This window comes from Pteropus medius, unplaced genomic scaffold, assembly GCF_902729225.1.
Source record: "Pteropus medius unplaced genomic scaffold, Ma_sr-lr_union100, whole genome shotgun sequence".
NCBI lineage: Eukaryota > Metazoa > Chordata > Mammalia > Chiroptera > Pteropodidae > Pteropus > Pteropus medius.
This window is the reverse complement of record NW_024340848.1, coordinates 1,763,742-1,781,080: the sequence shown is the minus strand read 5'-3', so window position 1 is coordinate 1,781,080 and position 17,339 is coordinate 1,763,742.

The window sequence follows — 17,339 nt, the reverse complement described above, 5'->3', positions numbered from 1 at the left end:
TCTCTCAGTTCACCATTTTCCTGGGAATTTCACCCACTTTTCTATTATTCTTGATCTATTTTGTGTCCACCATTTCTTTATCTTTGTTGGTTTACTCTCTTACTTGAAGAACACATCTTCCAATAACTTATTTAAAATTGCTTCATGAGAGAATAATTTACTGAGACTTTGAATGTCTGAAAATATTCTTATTCTACACCATTCCTGATCTGAGTATAAAATTTTTTCGGTTGGAAATAATTTTCCATCATAGTATATTAGATATTGCTCTATTATCTTCTTGTTTCCAGAGTCACTATTTAGAATCTCAAGTCATTCTGATCTGATCCTTCTGTTATCTTTATTTTTTTCTCTAGAAACTTCTTAAACTTTTTCATTGTATATAAAGCTCTGATATTACATAATCATGTGCCTTTTGCAAAAGAACTTGTTAGTTTATTTTCATCAATTGTGGTTTTGGAAAATTTGTTTATAATTATTTCCCTTCTATTTTCTCTGTAATCTCTTTTTGGAAGTGCTAAATTCTGTATTCAGGATTTCCTCGTGTGATCTTCTAATATAATTAATTTTAATTACATTTTCCTTATTTTTTTTGCTCATTTTTTTTAGTATTTAAACTTTATTAATGCTTTTATTGTTTTTTTCTATTATCATGTTTTAAATACCAAGGATTCTTTTTTAATTTTTGAACTATTTCTTATATTACGGCATCGGGATTGCATTATCTTTTCTTATATTTCTGAAAATATTAACAACCATTGTTAATTCCTGCATAATTTCTGTTTTTACCAATTGATTTCTTTTGTTTATTTTGTTCTCTTTCTGTCAGGTTGGAGGCTTTCCTCATATGTCTGATAATTCTTGATTGTCAGCTTATATTTAAGACTGAAAATATTTTTTAAAATCTGATATTCAATTCTAAACACCAAGTGAGGGTTGGTAAACTTGGAATTCACTGTAGGCTGATCTGAGTAGGGTACTTAGTGAGTAACTTCTTATTTCACCATATCTGGGTCTTCTTGACTGATCAATTTCTGAACAGAATAATATTTCAGTTAAGTATAGCTTCCAGCATTCTGAAAGAACAGAGAGGTAGACGCAGTATGAGGTTTCAGTATTCAGCAGTCATTTTTCTTAACTTTATAATGGGACCTACATATCAATTATTCTAGGAAACTGGAAATCAAAACAATCTGTTCTACTTTCAAGTAGCATAGGGTAATGAAGACATATTTCTTAATTCTTCTCTCACACTTTTTGCCACCTATTTCTCTCTTTTAGCAGCATCCCTTCACCATCATTTGAGGTTAGGATGTGCTGCATCCTTTACTGGAACTAGGCCTCCCAACACCAAACCTATTACTATAAATACTAATAGATATTAGATTCTATTAAGATTGACATTTAATAGAAAAATTATGTTTAGTTAACAAAAATCCATTTATAAGCATGCATATGTATTTAAGTTTGTAACAATATCATAATTATACTATCTAGTTTTCTCTTTTTACTTTAGAGCAATCTTATAAATCTGAACATATTTTATAGAAAATGAATATGCAAAAGGCAATCTATTTGTAAAGCTATTTCAGCAAGTAATAGCAAGTTCGACATGCTGATTTCCTTGTGAATTAATGCAATCAGTACTATTAAAGACAAAAGCACATGAATAATATTGATTAAGGTGTGAAAATGATACTTTTGTTAATACCAGTGTCTTCTCTGTTGTTAATGTAAAAAATCCCTGAGGCGAAATGTTTAAATTTCTATTTAAAATGCAACTATGCTAACAAATAGTATTATAACAATTGTGTAAATTATAAAATATGTGTACTTTATAGAGTTTTAAATTTATAAAGCGTGGTATAATTAAAACTGTGTAAAAGGAAAAATTTTAAGAAATACAGGAAAAAATATTTTATCTTGAGTTTTAAGTGACATACAATGCTGATTAAACAAGACACAGAAAGTAATCATTAGAAGGTCAGAAAATGTCTCGTATAAGTAATAGTTGTAACATTATGCAAAGGAGCAGATAAATAGGGGGTGAAATTAAATGAGATTGCAGGTCTCTTTTTATATTTCAGAGAGACAGGCATTTTAAACTGGATCATGAAATGGATTGAGAGCTAAAAGCAAATCTGTGATAAATGAGAAGGCAAGCATGAGATTTAGTGTAATATATATTTGTACAAAAAAGCTCTTGCACAATTTAGAAAATAGGAAGTCGAGATATGTTCATATTACTTCAGAGCAAAAAAAAAAATGTGAATTTAAAAAGTCAAAGTTGAGGGAAAAAGTATACCTTCCAGAGTGTGGAAAAAGGTGACCACAGGCATGTTTATAGACATAAAATGAGTAGAGATGAGCTAGTTTTTTAAATGAAAATGATGAGGAAAAGTTGATGGATGATCAAAGGGATGTAAATGAGATTAGAAACCTCAGGTTCAAATGTTCCAGATCAAGAAGAAATTTTGATTTTGAAGTATGTAAACAGCATATAAAATTATTTTAACAAGCTTTTTCGATCATCCTAAAATTTACAGGGAATATAGAATCGATTAGACATGATTTATCACAATCTATTTATACTTTCAGAAAAATGAACTTTCTAGACACTTTATGACTGATTATCAGAACAACTGTGATAAAACAACAGCAACAAAGCAAATAAAACTTTCCTACTCTCCACAATTAGTTAGAGATTTATTGGACATGATTTCCAGAAACAAATTGAATTGTTGTGAGTAAAACACGTGAATTTACGTATTGGTCCATATAAGTGGTTTATAAAGAGGTAGAATTAGACTGTGGCAAAATTCCACCCAGTCATTATAAAGGTATTATTGGAGATCTGTATCCACTTTGCTCTTCCCCAGGCCCTTGGCTTGCACCTATCTTTGTGTTTTCTTCATTTTCTGGGAAATTCTTACATATGGTGGGAATATAAATTTGCCTTCAGAATCAAGCCTTATCTTTATGTTTCATGAACAAACAAATGATGAAAATAAAATCAACAAAAGTGACAAATACCACCATAGGAATTATTCATTAAAGAGGATAATTTTCTATGCTATTTTCTTCTGCTTACCCAGTTCTGTCTAATACTATCACCACTGAAGAGTGGTGGGAACAATTGGTACAAAGGACTCTACACAAATGGGATAAACTGCTATCCACTAGCAGTTCGAAGACCACATGCAGCCAATATTTAATGAACACCAAAAATGAGCCAGATACTCTGCTACAGGCACATCGGTGACAAAAGAAACAACGATTTCTGTTCTCACGGAGCTAGGGAGATCAGTTCAGGAAATCAGAATATAAATAATACACATAAAAATAAGTATATAATATTTAGAAGGTGATAAGTAATTTGCATAAAATAATAAAGAATAGAGTAGAAGAAAATGCTTTGAGAGTACATTTGGGATATAGGGGGGTGGACATTTTAAATATGATGCTTAGGGAAGGATTCACTGAGAAATTGATACTAGTATAGGTCTTGAATGGAAAATGAGAGTTAGCCATGAAGATATTAGGATAATAGCATTTTTTCTAGGCCTAAGACAGGAACCTCACTAAAGAGGAACAACATATTGGCTAGTGTGGTTAGAATTGGAGAGTGAGATGAGGTCAGAAATTGTAAATCATTTTTGACTTTGACTTTTATTCTTAGTGAAACATGAAGCCTTTGTAAGGTTTTGAGCAAAGGAATGACATAATCGAAAGTATATTTTTAAAAGCTCACTTAGGCTACTTGTTGATATTAAATTGAAGATGGGCAGCGAAGTAAGGAGTTCAGTTAGTAGGACTCTGAGTAATCCAGGGGAGAACTGACGGTGTCTTGGTCCAAGATACTTCCTGAGCATTTTGGTTCTTGAAAAGACACTGACTAGGCAGAGGGCACATGTGTACTAAAACAATTTGGATTACAAATTCTGCCTAGTTTGGCTGATGCTTAATGGAGAGAACAATGCAGTATTTTATCTCAAATGGTTATAAGACTTAATACCTAGTTAATAATAATTAGCTAATCATGGATTTACTAATAACATTCTGTACAATTGCTCAACTCAAGAAATCTTCAAGAATTCCAAGTGTCAAGTAAAACTGAGTATGAGCACATTTTATCCTGCTATTTTCTGTAATGTAGTATTTTCCTCTGTAACTATCAATTTTTAGTGAAGTTACACAGTTGTGCCCATTTTCTTCCCACTCTCTCCCTTTAACACATACAGATCCTACTCTAAATGTTTTCACTGATCTTTGAAGAAAAATCCACATGGTCAGTGATTCTCTGCCCCTCTCTCTTCCTTTCCCCTTCTGAAATTTTGAACATTGATGGAAAACTTTAAATGTGTTTTTGTCCTCAAACTTTCTCTTTCTTTCCCTTCTATTTTGGTTTTAACTCGGGTATTCCAAAAAGCTGAGTTCTAGATTTTCCCTTCAAAACTAGTGAGCTACATTCACATAATTTTAATTGTAACACTTGTAACAACCAAATTTAGTTCACTTCTGTGCATATAATCATCTTTAAGAAGATGTCTACTTAAATGTTTATCTACAATCTGAGGAATTTTAACTCTAACTTTATAGAGGCTCTTAAACTCACTATTCTTCCTATTAATGGTGTCTAACTTTGACTTTATTCATCTCCTCATTTTTCCTAACTTTAAAATTTGAAATTGTCTTTCATCCTAGTAAGTCATTCAGTCCTTTCTGTTGATTTTTACTTCCAAACTACTCTCAGAGTCAAATATTCTTCTTTATTTCTATTTTTATTAAACTGGATCTGGGCTCATTAGCTCATGCCTGATTTACTTTGACAATATTACTGATAATTTCCTGGTTCAAGACAATTTTGTATGTGCTGCTTTATAGTACTTACCTACATACTATAGAAACAGAGACACAGAGAGGGTGAGGTGCAATAATTTTCAAAAACTCTGTTCCCCACAAAAATGTTTTCCAGATAGATTGAAGAAAGCGGTGTGTATTATAAATCTAGTATAACATAATCTATGTCAGGAATGGTGAAAACATTAATAAACTGAGAACTAAACTCAAGGGCTAAGATATGACTAATGAAAGATAGATGACTTCTCCTGGATACGTAATGAAACTGGAAAAATGTGAGATTCCTATCCATAAGTAGGCTGGGATTTGAGTTTAGTTTTGTTTGTATGTGAGAGGACAGGCTACTCATCCACATCATATAACTGAGTTCTCTTTGGGTGCAGCCCAAACCAGTCAGGCCAGTCAATGCCAAACTGGTTATGGGAGCAGCTACTAGCCATTCTACAATATATTCAGACACAATCTACTCAGCATTGTGAAGGAAGAGATCTATTTTCTCATCCTACTACCATGAGGTAAGAAGAGCACCAATCCTGAAAGCCAGCCCTCCGAGAAAATTTCAGAGTTCTGTAATATGAAAAAACTAGGAACATTAAAAAAAAAGGAAAACAAACTATCAGCAAAACCAGTTAAATCAGCCTCTCTTAGAAGAAACTAGTTTATATTTTTTTATAGTTTTCTAGATAATACCAAAGTTAGTTTTAAGGTTGAAAACCATTGTCCTATATGGCATAGTCTTTGATATAGTCCAGTAACACCTTGGGCTTACTGTTTTCATAGCAATTAATAACATGTATGAACTAGATTATTCCACCCCCCTCCCCATTTTTTTTGGATAGATTGAAGTCAAATTAAATGCAGAGACTAGTTTTGGTATTAATTAATTAATTAATTAGCTATTTATATCTTTCATATCCTTAGTTCCCAGCACAATGTCTGATGTATACTAGATTCTTAAAAATATCTTATGACTATTCAGAGTTGAATACATAATTATACAATTCCATATCTTGCTTTTTGGTCCCACTGGTATTAGCTCTGACATCTACCAGCAGGCTCTGTTTTCTCTTTGTCCATGACTGTTTCCTCATCTATTACACACAGACTGGATAAGTTTCTGCAGTAACATTAATAAAATAACTCTTCAGCGTGTCTCTTGTGAGCCTACCCTTCAGAACAATCCCTACCAGGTGTATTAGTTTCTTAGGGCTGCCAAAACAAAGTATAGCAAACTGGGTGGTTTAAAACAACAGAAGAAATGGACGTGGTTCCGTAGTGTAGCGGTTAGCATGTATGCTTTACATGTAGAAAGTCCTGGATCCACGCTCCAGTGGAGCCATGGTCCATGATCTACGGCCATGCCACCCTGAACAAGATCGATGTCTGATCTTGGAAGCTAAGCAGGGTCTGGACTGGTTAGTACATGGATGGGAGATCACCTAGGAAGACCAGGTGCTGTAGGCATAAATAATAATAAATAATAGTAAAAATAAAACAAAACAGAAATTCGTGCTGTCACAGGTCTGGAGGCTAGAAACCTGAAATCAAGGTGTCAGCCATACTCCCTCAGAACACACTAGGGAAGAATTTTTCCTTGCCTTTTCCAGGTTCTGTAGAACCGTGGCATTCCTTGGTTTGCGGCCCCATAACTAATTTCTGCCTCCACTTTCCCATAGCTTTCTCCTCTCTTTGTATCTCTGTGTCCTCTCCTTTTTATAAGGATATCAGTCATTGGATTCATGTCTAATCCTAAATTTAAGATGATTTAATCTCAAGATTCTTAACTAACTGCATTTGCAAACACCCTAATTCTAAAAAAATATCAATCTGAGGTTCTTCATGGACATGTATTATTTTTTTGGCGGTGGGCAGTGGGGCGGGGAATGTTATTCAACTCACTACACTAAATAGTCAAAAACTAATTAGAAGTTTTCTGTTGAAGGGTTAAGTTTGGGTTAGTTCTATGACAAATATCCAACAGGACAACTTTGCAAAAGTTTTCTGTTGAAGGGTTAAGTTTGGGTTAGTTCTATGACAAATATCCAACAGGACAACTTTGCAAAAGCAATCAAGAAATTTCTAATTTGAGTCATAAACTAAATGTACTACATTTTAAGAGCCAATACAAAATGAGAAAGCATACCAAATAGTTTTTATCTTGTTATTTTTTTTTAAATTCTTTGTTTCACTTCTAGGGGAAAATTAGAATTGTTTGTTTAAAATTGTCATTATGCATCCCATATGCAGATGTAAATGTTGTTTCTATGTATAAGGACTTCACTAAGCAGATTCTATACTCATCCTAATGACTCATAATGCAACTTTAGCTGTAAAAAACCATTTTTGCAATGTCAAGGAAAGAATATTCTTATATAAGGAAAGTGTTTTTAAAACAGATTCTGAAACTCAACATTCAGGAATTTTCAGGTTTGTAGACTATGTTTGTTATGCTAGTAAAAATGTATGCTTTATCATTAAATATTCTAGAACATAGTGAGATTTCTTTCTAGAAGTGGAAAATAAAATAATAATATTTTGCAAGAACTCATTGTCTTTAATCTTATAAAATGTATCTGTGAATTAGGAATATCCGAAAACTTAAACCGATGGTCTGTAATTAAGTGCATATAACTGTCACATTTCAAAGTCTGGGGTTCCTTAAGTCAAGAAATTTTTTTCTACTTATTTAATTTGCCTTATAATATCTATAAACAACAAAAAATGAGGATATTGACTCTGAAATGGTATGCATATTTCTTTTCATAATATATTGTATGAAAATATTAGTAAAATTAAATAGTTACTTTTATCAAGTGTGAATATGGGTGTTTTGGCTGTAAAATTGTGAATAGCTTATATATATATTTATATATATATATATATTATTGATACCAAATCATGCATGACAATGATAATCATAGTAAAGAATTAATATTATAATGGGTTTATGGAAAACAATAGTATACTAAACACAAACATGTTTTAAATTCTTATGTTTCTGATGTAAAATTTCAAAATATAACATTTATGTTCAAATTTCAGTTTAAGTATATTACATTTATATATTATGATATATATTATGAGTTTTAATATTGGTGTATTAAATGCATCAAAACAGTAATTGCTGAGTAGACTTTTTTACAATACAAATAAGTAATAGATTATAAAACAAAGGCAATATGCTTTAACGTCTGCCTAAGAGCATTTTGATTAGGAAGAACAAGGAATTTTGTTTCTAACTCTTACAGCCTACAGCTTGCTATAAATACATAGGCAGTATTCCTTTAGGGAAACAAATAAAATCAAATGGTGACTTTGTAGGAAATTAAGCACATTGTGAGAATTGTATAGGTTGCAATTTGTAAGATAAGGTAGGACATAATTTACCTGCCCTGAAACCTAAAACAATTTGTAGACAGTGTTCAATAATATATTTATTAATGATCAGACAGAAGAAATAAGTGGCACACAACATCTGAGAATGTTACCATTCCTGAAAGCAAACAAACAAAACAAACAAAAACCCTAGGAATGTAGAAAATTTTATCAAAAAAAATAAAGTTGCAAGAAAGTATGAGTAAAGGATAAAACAGAACTTTAAAATGTGGAGTGAAAAAAAAAACACAAGATGCTTGTTCATTGCCAGTTTCAAGCTAACATAAAAATTAAAACATAAATTTATAAAGTTTATTTAACAACATAGAAAAACAATCATTGAATAAAGACAGCTTCTTTTTTTCTTCCTTTTTTTTTAGCCAAATTTATTTTTCATTCCATAGGTTTATTTACTTTTCTTTCTCTTTCTCCTACTTTACCTGTATACATTTCTATTTCATTCCACCTTTAGGATTTAATTTGATTCTTGTTCCTATGGTAAGCCAAATAATTTTTTTTCCTTTTTCTCCCAATTTTGGATCTGTTCTCACAAACAGGAACTGCTGGTTGAGATTAGGAAATATAGTAATAGAAAGGATATTCGTTGTCTTATTGCAGAAGGCAAGCAGAATCTATATTAGTGTACATCACATAACAAGGTATTTATTTAACGTAGATTATATATTACTTCAAATTTGCACATGGAAAAACTTCAACTGGAAGCCTCTGTATTTCACATATGTCCATTTCTCTTTTCTTTAGGTCTTGAAGCCCAAATATTGGTTTAAATGTAATTTGAATTAGTCCAATACATTTTTATTTATACTTATTTATACACTTATATGAGTATTTACATATGCAAATCTACTCTGTGTGTGTGTGTGTGTGTGTGTGTGTGTGTGTGTGTGTGTGTGTGTGTGTGTGTGTATTTAAATGCATTGTGATCAAGAATTTCTTCTTTTCAATAGGATGCAATAGTTTGCATCAGGTCAATATTCCAACCAAAGAGAATTAGACAAGGCTGATAAAATAGAGAAGGTATCAGACTCTTTGAACGTATCAGACTCTGCAGTAACAGTGAGATCTGGAGGGTATAAAAAGATGAAATAACTTTAGAGAGTTCAGCTGATATCTGCACCCACTTTTATTCTGAAGGATTTTACTATTTCTGAGCATGAACAAGTGCCAGAAGACTGGACCTTTGTATTGACAGAAAACAATTGGCAGTGGACAGAGAGCTTTGGTGAGAACTTGGGCTCCAGCACACAGGGTATGTGACAATCTGGGTTTTTACAGGAAAGAAACATAATACCTAAGCCAAGTTCTCAAATCAGTCAGAGTTCTCTCAATATTGTAAGAAAATTGTAAACTTAGGTTTCAGTCGGGGGAAGGGACCTCTTAGTCACTAGGCTTGGAGTTTAAAAATCTTGAGCGATCAGTCGTTCACATCTTTTCTGAGTTTTCTATACATGTGGACTGAGCATTGCCTCTATTTAGCTTAATGTGATCAGCTTCCACTCTACCTATGAAAGAAGAGGCTTAATCATCTATCGAGGAAGACATCATCTGGAGATTTCAAAAACACAGTGTCAATTCTTAAAGCAGAATTACTAAATATAACAACAACAAAAAAAGCATGACCAAAATAAAGAGAAAACCGCAATAAATTCAGATCTGCAGTGATTCACATATTGGAAATAGCTGACAAGCACTTTAAAATAGCTTTGATAAATATGTTACAGAAAAGAAAGGAAAAGGCAGGGAATTTCATCAGAACACCGGCATCTATAAACAAGAATCAGTTAGAAATAAGCAGATAAGTTAAATGAAATTAGACAAAAACCTTGAACAGGCACTTTATAAAGAGGGTTTCAAAATGGTCGGTAAACATATGAAAACCTCTCGACTTCATTTTCATTAGGGAAACGCAAATTAAAACCACAAGTGATGCTACTACTACACATTCACCATAATAAATATGTAGAAAAAGTCAGAAAATTGCAAGTATTGTTCAGCATGTGGAACAACTGGTATAAATTGCGGCACTCGCTTTAAAAACTTTTTGGTAAATATCTAATAAAGCAAAATATACAGATTCACTTTGATCCAAAAATCCTACTCTGTGATGTTTATTTAACATAAATTCAATAAAAGATGTATTCAAGACATTCAAAACAGCTCGATTTATAATATTCAAAAGTTGAAACAACACAAAATGCTTATTTATTGTGGAATTAGGTTAGTGTATAATAATAGTATTCTATCAAGCAATGAGAATAAGTGAATAAAGATTACACAAATCAATACGGAAGAATTTCTCAAATGTTGAGCAGAGTAAGTCCGATACTAAAGAGTACATACTTTAGATACCATTTACATTAAGTTAAAACAAAAGTAAAATTGATCTAAAGCGCTTGAGTTCAGGATGAGAGGTTTTGTGATTGGAATGGAACACAGAACAATTTGTGATGTTAATAATATTGTATTTCTAGACTTGGCTATTAGTTATACAGTTGTATTAACTTTATGAAAATTCATTGAACTGTATACATAATTTATACTTATTTATTTTGTAATATTTTAATAAGTTTACATTAAAAGTAATATTTATTTTAAAGTCATGCAAAACATTTTTTGTTTTAATAAATATTATTGCTTTATTATAGCAACATGCATATATTAAATTATAATTAATAGAAAAACTAGGTATTCAGAATCATGTATATTTATTTATTTATGTAAGCATTTTATTTTATTTTATTATTCATTTCAAGTATATAGTACATTGGTTTGACATTTAGATAGTTTATGAAAAGATCTCCCTGATTACTTTATCATCTATCTGACTCTACTTATGCAAAATTTTAGTGAACACAAGAGAATTTATAGTACCAAAGCAATATTGATCTTTAAGTTAGTCCTATTCAGACTTTATCTTGTTTTTATTTCTATTGATGTGGTTAGCATCATACAATTTATTGCCTATATTTTTGCAATTGCTTTTGAATTCCTTTGTACAAATTATTTTTGAAAATCAGAATTATTACAATATTTTAATCCTTTTACCAATATTCAATGTATTAAAACATAAAAAAAATGTAGTAAATGGTGAGAAACTTTAAATTACTACAGCATTGATAAGAGAAAATGAGTATTCTATAAAAGTAGAAACTTAGAAAAATTGTTTAAAGCATTGTGGTATTGACAATGACTAGTTTGCTTTCTGGATAGCATTGGGATACTTATAAATCTAAAACAAAAGCAATTTAGGTTACTACGATGACATTCCCAAGGAAAAGTGATTTTACTCATGTGGTTTGTCCAAGAGCCTTGTTATGACAATCCTGTTGGAAAATATATGACCTAGTCATCAAGACACTTTCTTTACAATATCTGGCATACTCAGATATAACCACACAGGTGTCATAAATATGACATTTTAAGAAGCTTTTTATAAAATAAGTCAACATGCTAGGTTTTAGCCAAACATAAGCACAAAATGCACAGGGAATAGGCTCACTATTTAATGTTCTTAACTATTGAAAGTTATGTTTAAAGGAGAGCATTGTTAAAAAAACAAAATTCAACTGAATAAATTTGAAGATCTAATTGGTTTTATTAAGCGACTCATAAATGAGGCAGCCTCTTATCTAGCAATTAAAATGTAGCTGAGAGTCCTTGTACAAAATAGAAAGTTTTTATAGGAAGAGGAGTGGAGCAAGGGAGCTATAAACAAAAGAAAATAAATGATTATTTTTAGAGCAGACATCTTCTTTGGGGATGAAGGTAATTTCAGGGTATTTTGTTTGTTTGCTTGTTTATTTGTTTTTATCACGCAGATCACCTGTTATTTCATGGGAGAGGGCCCACCCACAAGAAATTACTTGATTGATGTTAAACAGAAATTTCCAGACTGATTAATTAAGATTATATTTTTGGTAGAGATAGAAATAACAGTTAGGTCAGGTATTAAATCTAGGTATGGTATTATGGGCTTAAACACAAGTGACACCATTTCGAACCTGTGTTTTTTTCTCTTTAGTAGCATATAGAAACTGATTGTGAGAGCATATGTTTTCTGTAGCAGGCTGAATGGTAGATTTCTGATATCGTCATTAAAGTTATGCATTCAAAATTAAAGAACAAATATGAAACCTTAAATTATCTGACCCTTGGTCTATCTTGAAATTTCCATATATGTCATTTACTTTTTTTTAAAGTTAAACTTATTAGGGTGAAATTGGTTAATAAAATTATATAGATTTCCAATATACAATTCAATAATTCAATAATATATATATAAAAAATGCATTATATGTTCACCCTTCAAAGTTAAATTTTCTTACATCAACATTTGACTCTCTTTACCCTTATCTACCTCTCCCTGCCTCTTTCTCTAGTAACCACTAAACTGTTGTCTATATCCATGAGTCTCCTTGTGTTCATGTTGTGTCTGTATTTGTTTATTGCTTTCAGTCTTACATCCCATGTATGAGTGAAATCATATGGTTCTCAACTTTTTTTGTGTGACTTATTTTGCTTAGCATGATAATCTCAGGATCCATCCATGGTGCAAATGGCAGTATTTAATCTTTTCTTATGGCTAAGTAATATTCTATTATATATGTGTACTGCCTCTTTATCCAATCATCTATCAAAGGGCACTTTGGTTGTTTCCATGTCTTGGCTACCATGAATAATGCTGTTATGAACATTGGATGCAAATCTGTAAAGATAAATATATCTTTACAGATAAAAGTTTTCAGCTTTTTTGGATAGATACCCAGAAGAGGGATTGCCTGGTCATATGGTAATTCTATTCTTAATTTTTTGAGGATCCCATGCTGTTTCCCATAGTGGCTGTACCAATTTACATTCCCACCAGCAGCATATGAGATTTTCTTTTCTCCCACAAACTCTCCAAAACTTGTTGTTACTCGTCTTGTTGATGATAGCAATTCTAAGGTGTGAGGTTGTATCTCATTGTCTCTTTGATTTGCATTTCCCTGATAGCTAATGAAGTTGAGCACCTTTTCATATATGTGTTGGTCATTTATGTGTCGTTTACTGTTTTAACTTTAAATTTATTCGAGTTGGGCAAGAGACTTGGCTTTTGCTCATTAGGCAGTATGAGCTTGCAATTCATCATCATCTATCAGATTGTTTTAGAATCATCCTCTTAGACATTAAGCTGTGTTGGAATATTATATAAATTTCAACAGCCTGGTGATTAGAAATCTGATGTATTCTAGAAGGAAAACTGCATTTATCTGCAGATTTGTTTGTATGTTTGTTTGTTTTCTTTATGCTTTTAATGATGTTGTTGTTCTGGGGCCAATACTTTATTTGCAGTGCCTCCTTGTGCGAAGCACCTCATGACTGAGTCTGTCCTATATTTTGGTGATGCTGACCAAGGTGTGAGAGGAGAAGTTAGTTGTGCAGCTAGGATTATATTTGTACTCCCAATATAGCCAATCAAATATTTTTGATCCATAGCAACAAAAGGGATTTTGTGTTTGTGTTTATACTTAGCCCTGTATTTCCAACACTCACACTAACAGAATTAGGATGGTTAGGGGCCCTTGAATAAGTTTTTCGCTGTGTATTTTCCCTAAAGCTACTGGAATTTTTTCATTGAAAGGAGTGCTTGGTGGCTCTTGTGTGCTTTCCTTCGATCTGGTGGGGTCAGTGTTTTGTAGTGTTATTTGTTGTGCTGGCACATTTTCCTGAATTCCCACCTAAAAAAAAAAAAAGGATCCATTTGTTATTTTCAGTAGATTAGCATCAGAGTAAATTATTTAAATGCCTTGAGAGAAGTAAATTTAAAAACTAAATATTCAGTACCATAATCTGAAATTAAATTGAATAAAATCACAGATTTTGAAACAGGATTTTATTTCAAGTTCTGGCTCTGTCACTTTCTGTGTGAAATTGAACAAGGTATATCAGACTCTGGGCTTTTGTTTCTTCGTCTGTAAAATACAATAATAATAATCATGTCTCAGGTTTGTTGTGAAGATTAAATAAGTTGATTAATATACAGCAATTAGAAGAGTGCCTGGCAGTATTACACACTATATTAAGGTTAGTTATTAGTAGTAGTAGTACAATATTCTTAAGCTATGTCTTCTAATAAATGGCTTACTATTTCAGAATTTCAAGGGTTAAGACTTAATCTTATTGATAATTACTATGATTCAATACTGGGTAACATAACTTGTTTTGTTTATAATAAAAATAAATTTATTTATAAAAAAATGCAGGCAAAGGAGATAAATATATTTGATTTCAGTAGCTAGTAGTTCATTATGAAAACCATTCCACTGTTGAATATCTATTCCCTGCCAAAAGAGTTACAAAAATATAAGATATAATCCTGGTTTTCAAGGACATTAAAATCTAGTAGTGTTTACACTCTAGTAGAAACAGGGAGAAGAAAGAGAATGAGAATATCCAAAAACATTATATGTAATTGGTTAAAAACTAAGGCTCTTGTACATAATGACATTTAACTACATTCATTTCTGTATTTATTTATTTATTTATTTATTTAGTGCCTTGATCATTCATTCATTATTACTTTATGAATTAAAATGGCATTAATTAAATTTCCCAGGTATATTTATAACAGACAGATACTATTTTTCATAAAAGTAAAATATAAATATACTATATTCCTTTAAGGATAGTACATTTTTTCTTAGCCTTAATCAAAAAAAAAATTCTAAATTAAAAAGAAAGAATAATTCTAGGTGTACTGGGATATGTATGGAAGGAAAGTATATTGTCTTAAACTGTGGAGTTCCTAAAAATAATGTCTGTAGAGAATATAAGTTATGTATATTGTCAAAGAAAATTTGCAGCAGAGTTAAACAGAAAAGAAGACTTTATTTGACACTACTGTAATATGAAAAAGAGAATGAATTCAACTCCACTGAAACAAAAGGAGATTTTTGAAGCACTGAAGGTGAACTAGAGGAAAAGTACTGGAGGAGATTGGTCAGTGTGATTAGGCTATCTGTGTTCTCTAATAAGAGCTTATGGAAGTTAGCTTCCTACCCTCCCACAAAGGCTGGGAAATTTGGTTGCTGTGTTTTTTGGTGATTAGATTCAAAGAGACAGTTCTCAAATCCACAGTTAGAGGTTCTTAAGTTCCATAATAGGTAAAAGGCTGGAAGAAAATTTACGTCTCAAAGGGGCAGAGGACGAATGACATAATTGGAACTTTTCTAAATTAAGTGGTCTATCTAGGAAAAGGGATATCTGGGGCCTATAGCCAGAAAGAATTTGGCTAACACAGAGCCAAACTGAGGGGAAACAATAAGGCTGTCTTGGTCAATATTTTTTTTCAAAATACATATTTTCAATTATTTTTAGACTAGAAAACAAACAAAATAAAACAACAAAAGCCACTAACTACAACAGAATGAAAAGGTCTACAATAAATACATAGCCAAACATGTGAGAAATTCCAATATGTAAGCATGTAGCTAATTCAGTCTTGCTGTTTAATGTTTTACAAGACTCACAATGGTGATATTGGGACATCGCAAAAGATCAAGATAGATAAGCATTTAACATAGACCATCTCGTAATTTTAATGAAAATCACAAACACACCACTGTTTTGAGATCTTGAACTTGAGCTTAAACCTATTGCTATGTTAATACACAACATAATGATTCAAAGGCTGCCCCTACTTGCCAGATTACATTTCATTCAATATGAATAGATGGTCCCTCATTTAGACAAATTGTACCTCAAAACAAAAGACTCAATTCCCTACTTTATATAAGATACATATTCTGCCAACTATTTTCTAAGTAAGCATGATATTAAATAAACAAGAAAAACAGTTCTAATTATGGCAAAATTACCTATCAGCATTGAAGATTTCCTGTGGACCACATTTTCATTTCTGTTTTTGTAAGTTAGAATATATTTTAAATTCTATTCCATAAATGAAACACATTTTTAATGCCAGTGCTATTGACATTTCAATTTTTAAATGATTATTGCTGAATTACAGAGATTTACAATTAAATTATAAAATGAGACCAGAGACTTATATAAAAGCTGTATTCATTAACTTCCTAAATAGCTCTAAAATATTTAAAAATACAATTCTCTTGAATTTTTGAACAATGCTGATAATTATTTAGTGAAGGTGAAGAATAAGAAGGACAAGATTCTCTCAAGAGGGAGAAAATGAGGATTTGATTTCGATTATATGTTTTTTTCTATTTTAAACAAGAAAAACTACCATCACAATATGTGAACAATTACATAATCATAGTCATCACATTACCATCACCATCACCATCATTATAATTATCATCACTATCAAATCACCATCATCATATATGAACCTAGGTGGGGGAAAAAAAATTAAAACATTTACCTTCGCTCCCAATACTCCTCCAACTACTAAATTTTGCTGTTTTTCTTGATCAGCTTGAGAGCTTCCCACTTTGCTTCTTCTTTGTCCAACAACCTTTGCTAAAATATTCCACGGAAACTTCAGCTGTTAAAAGCCTCAGATGCATACATGAACATTGCCCAAACCAATGTTTGCTATTCTTCTCAACCATTTAACATCACTTTTAACATCGTCAGTCATCTTAGCCTCTGTAATTGGTACCAAATCCACCTAGTTGCCTAAGCCCCAAAATTGAGATTATACCTGGCTCTTTGTTCTTTATTGCTCTATATACAATATCTAGAAAAGTTTTATACACTTGTCATTGTTTCTTTCCATTTCTCTAAATATCACTGCCACAAATCTTAACATAAATCAGTCGATATTGTCTTGATTACTGCATTTTTCCCTTAACATGTCACTTTTTTTTTTTCATGTACTCCTCCAATCTTTTCTCTACATGATATACATAATTGCCTGTAAAAAATTGGATCATATCACTTCACTAAAATTTTCCCAATGATTTTTCAGGGTATTTTATTAAAATTTAAACTCATTTAAATGATCTTCTCTCTTGGAGCTCCTACTTATCTACAAAAGCTACAATGTCACCATTCTTCTCCTTGCCAGTTAGTTCTAGCTGGTCTGGCCACTTTTCATTTTCTCATACAGCCACTGCCTTCCT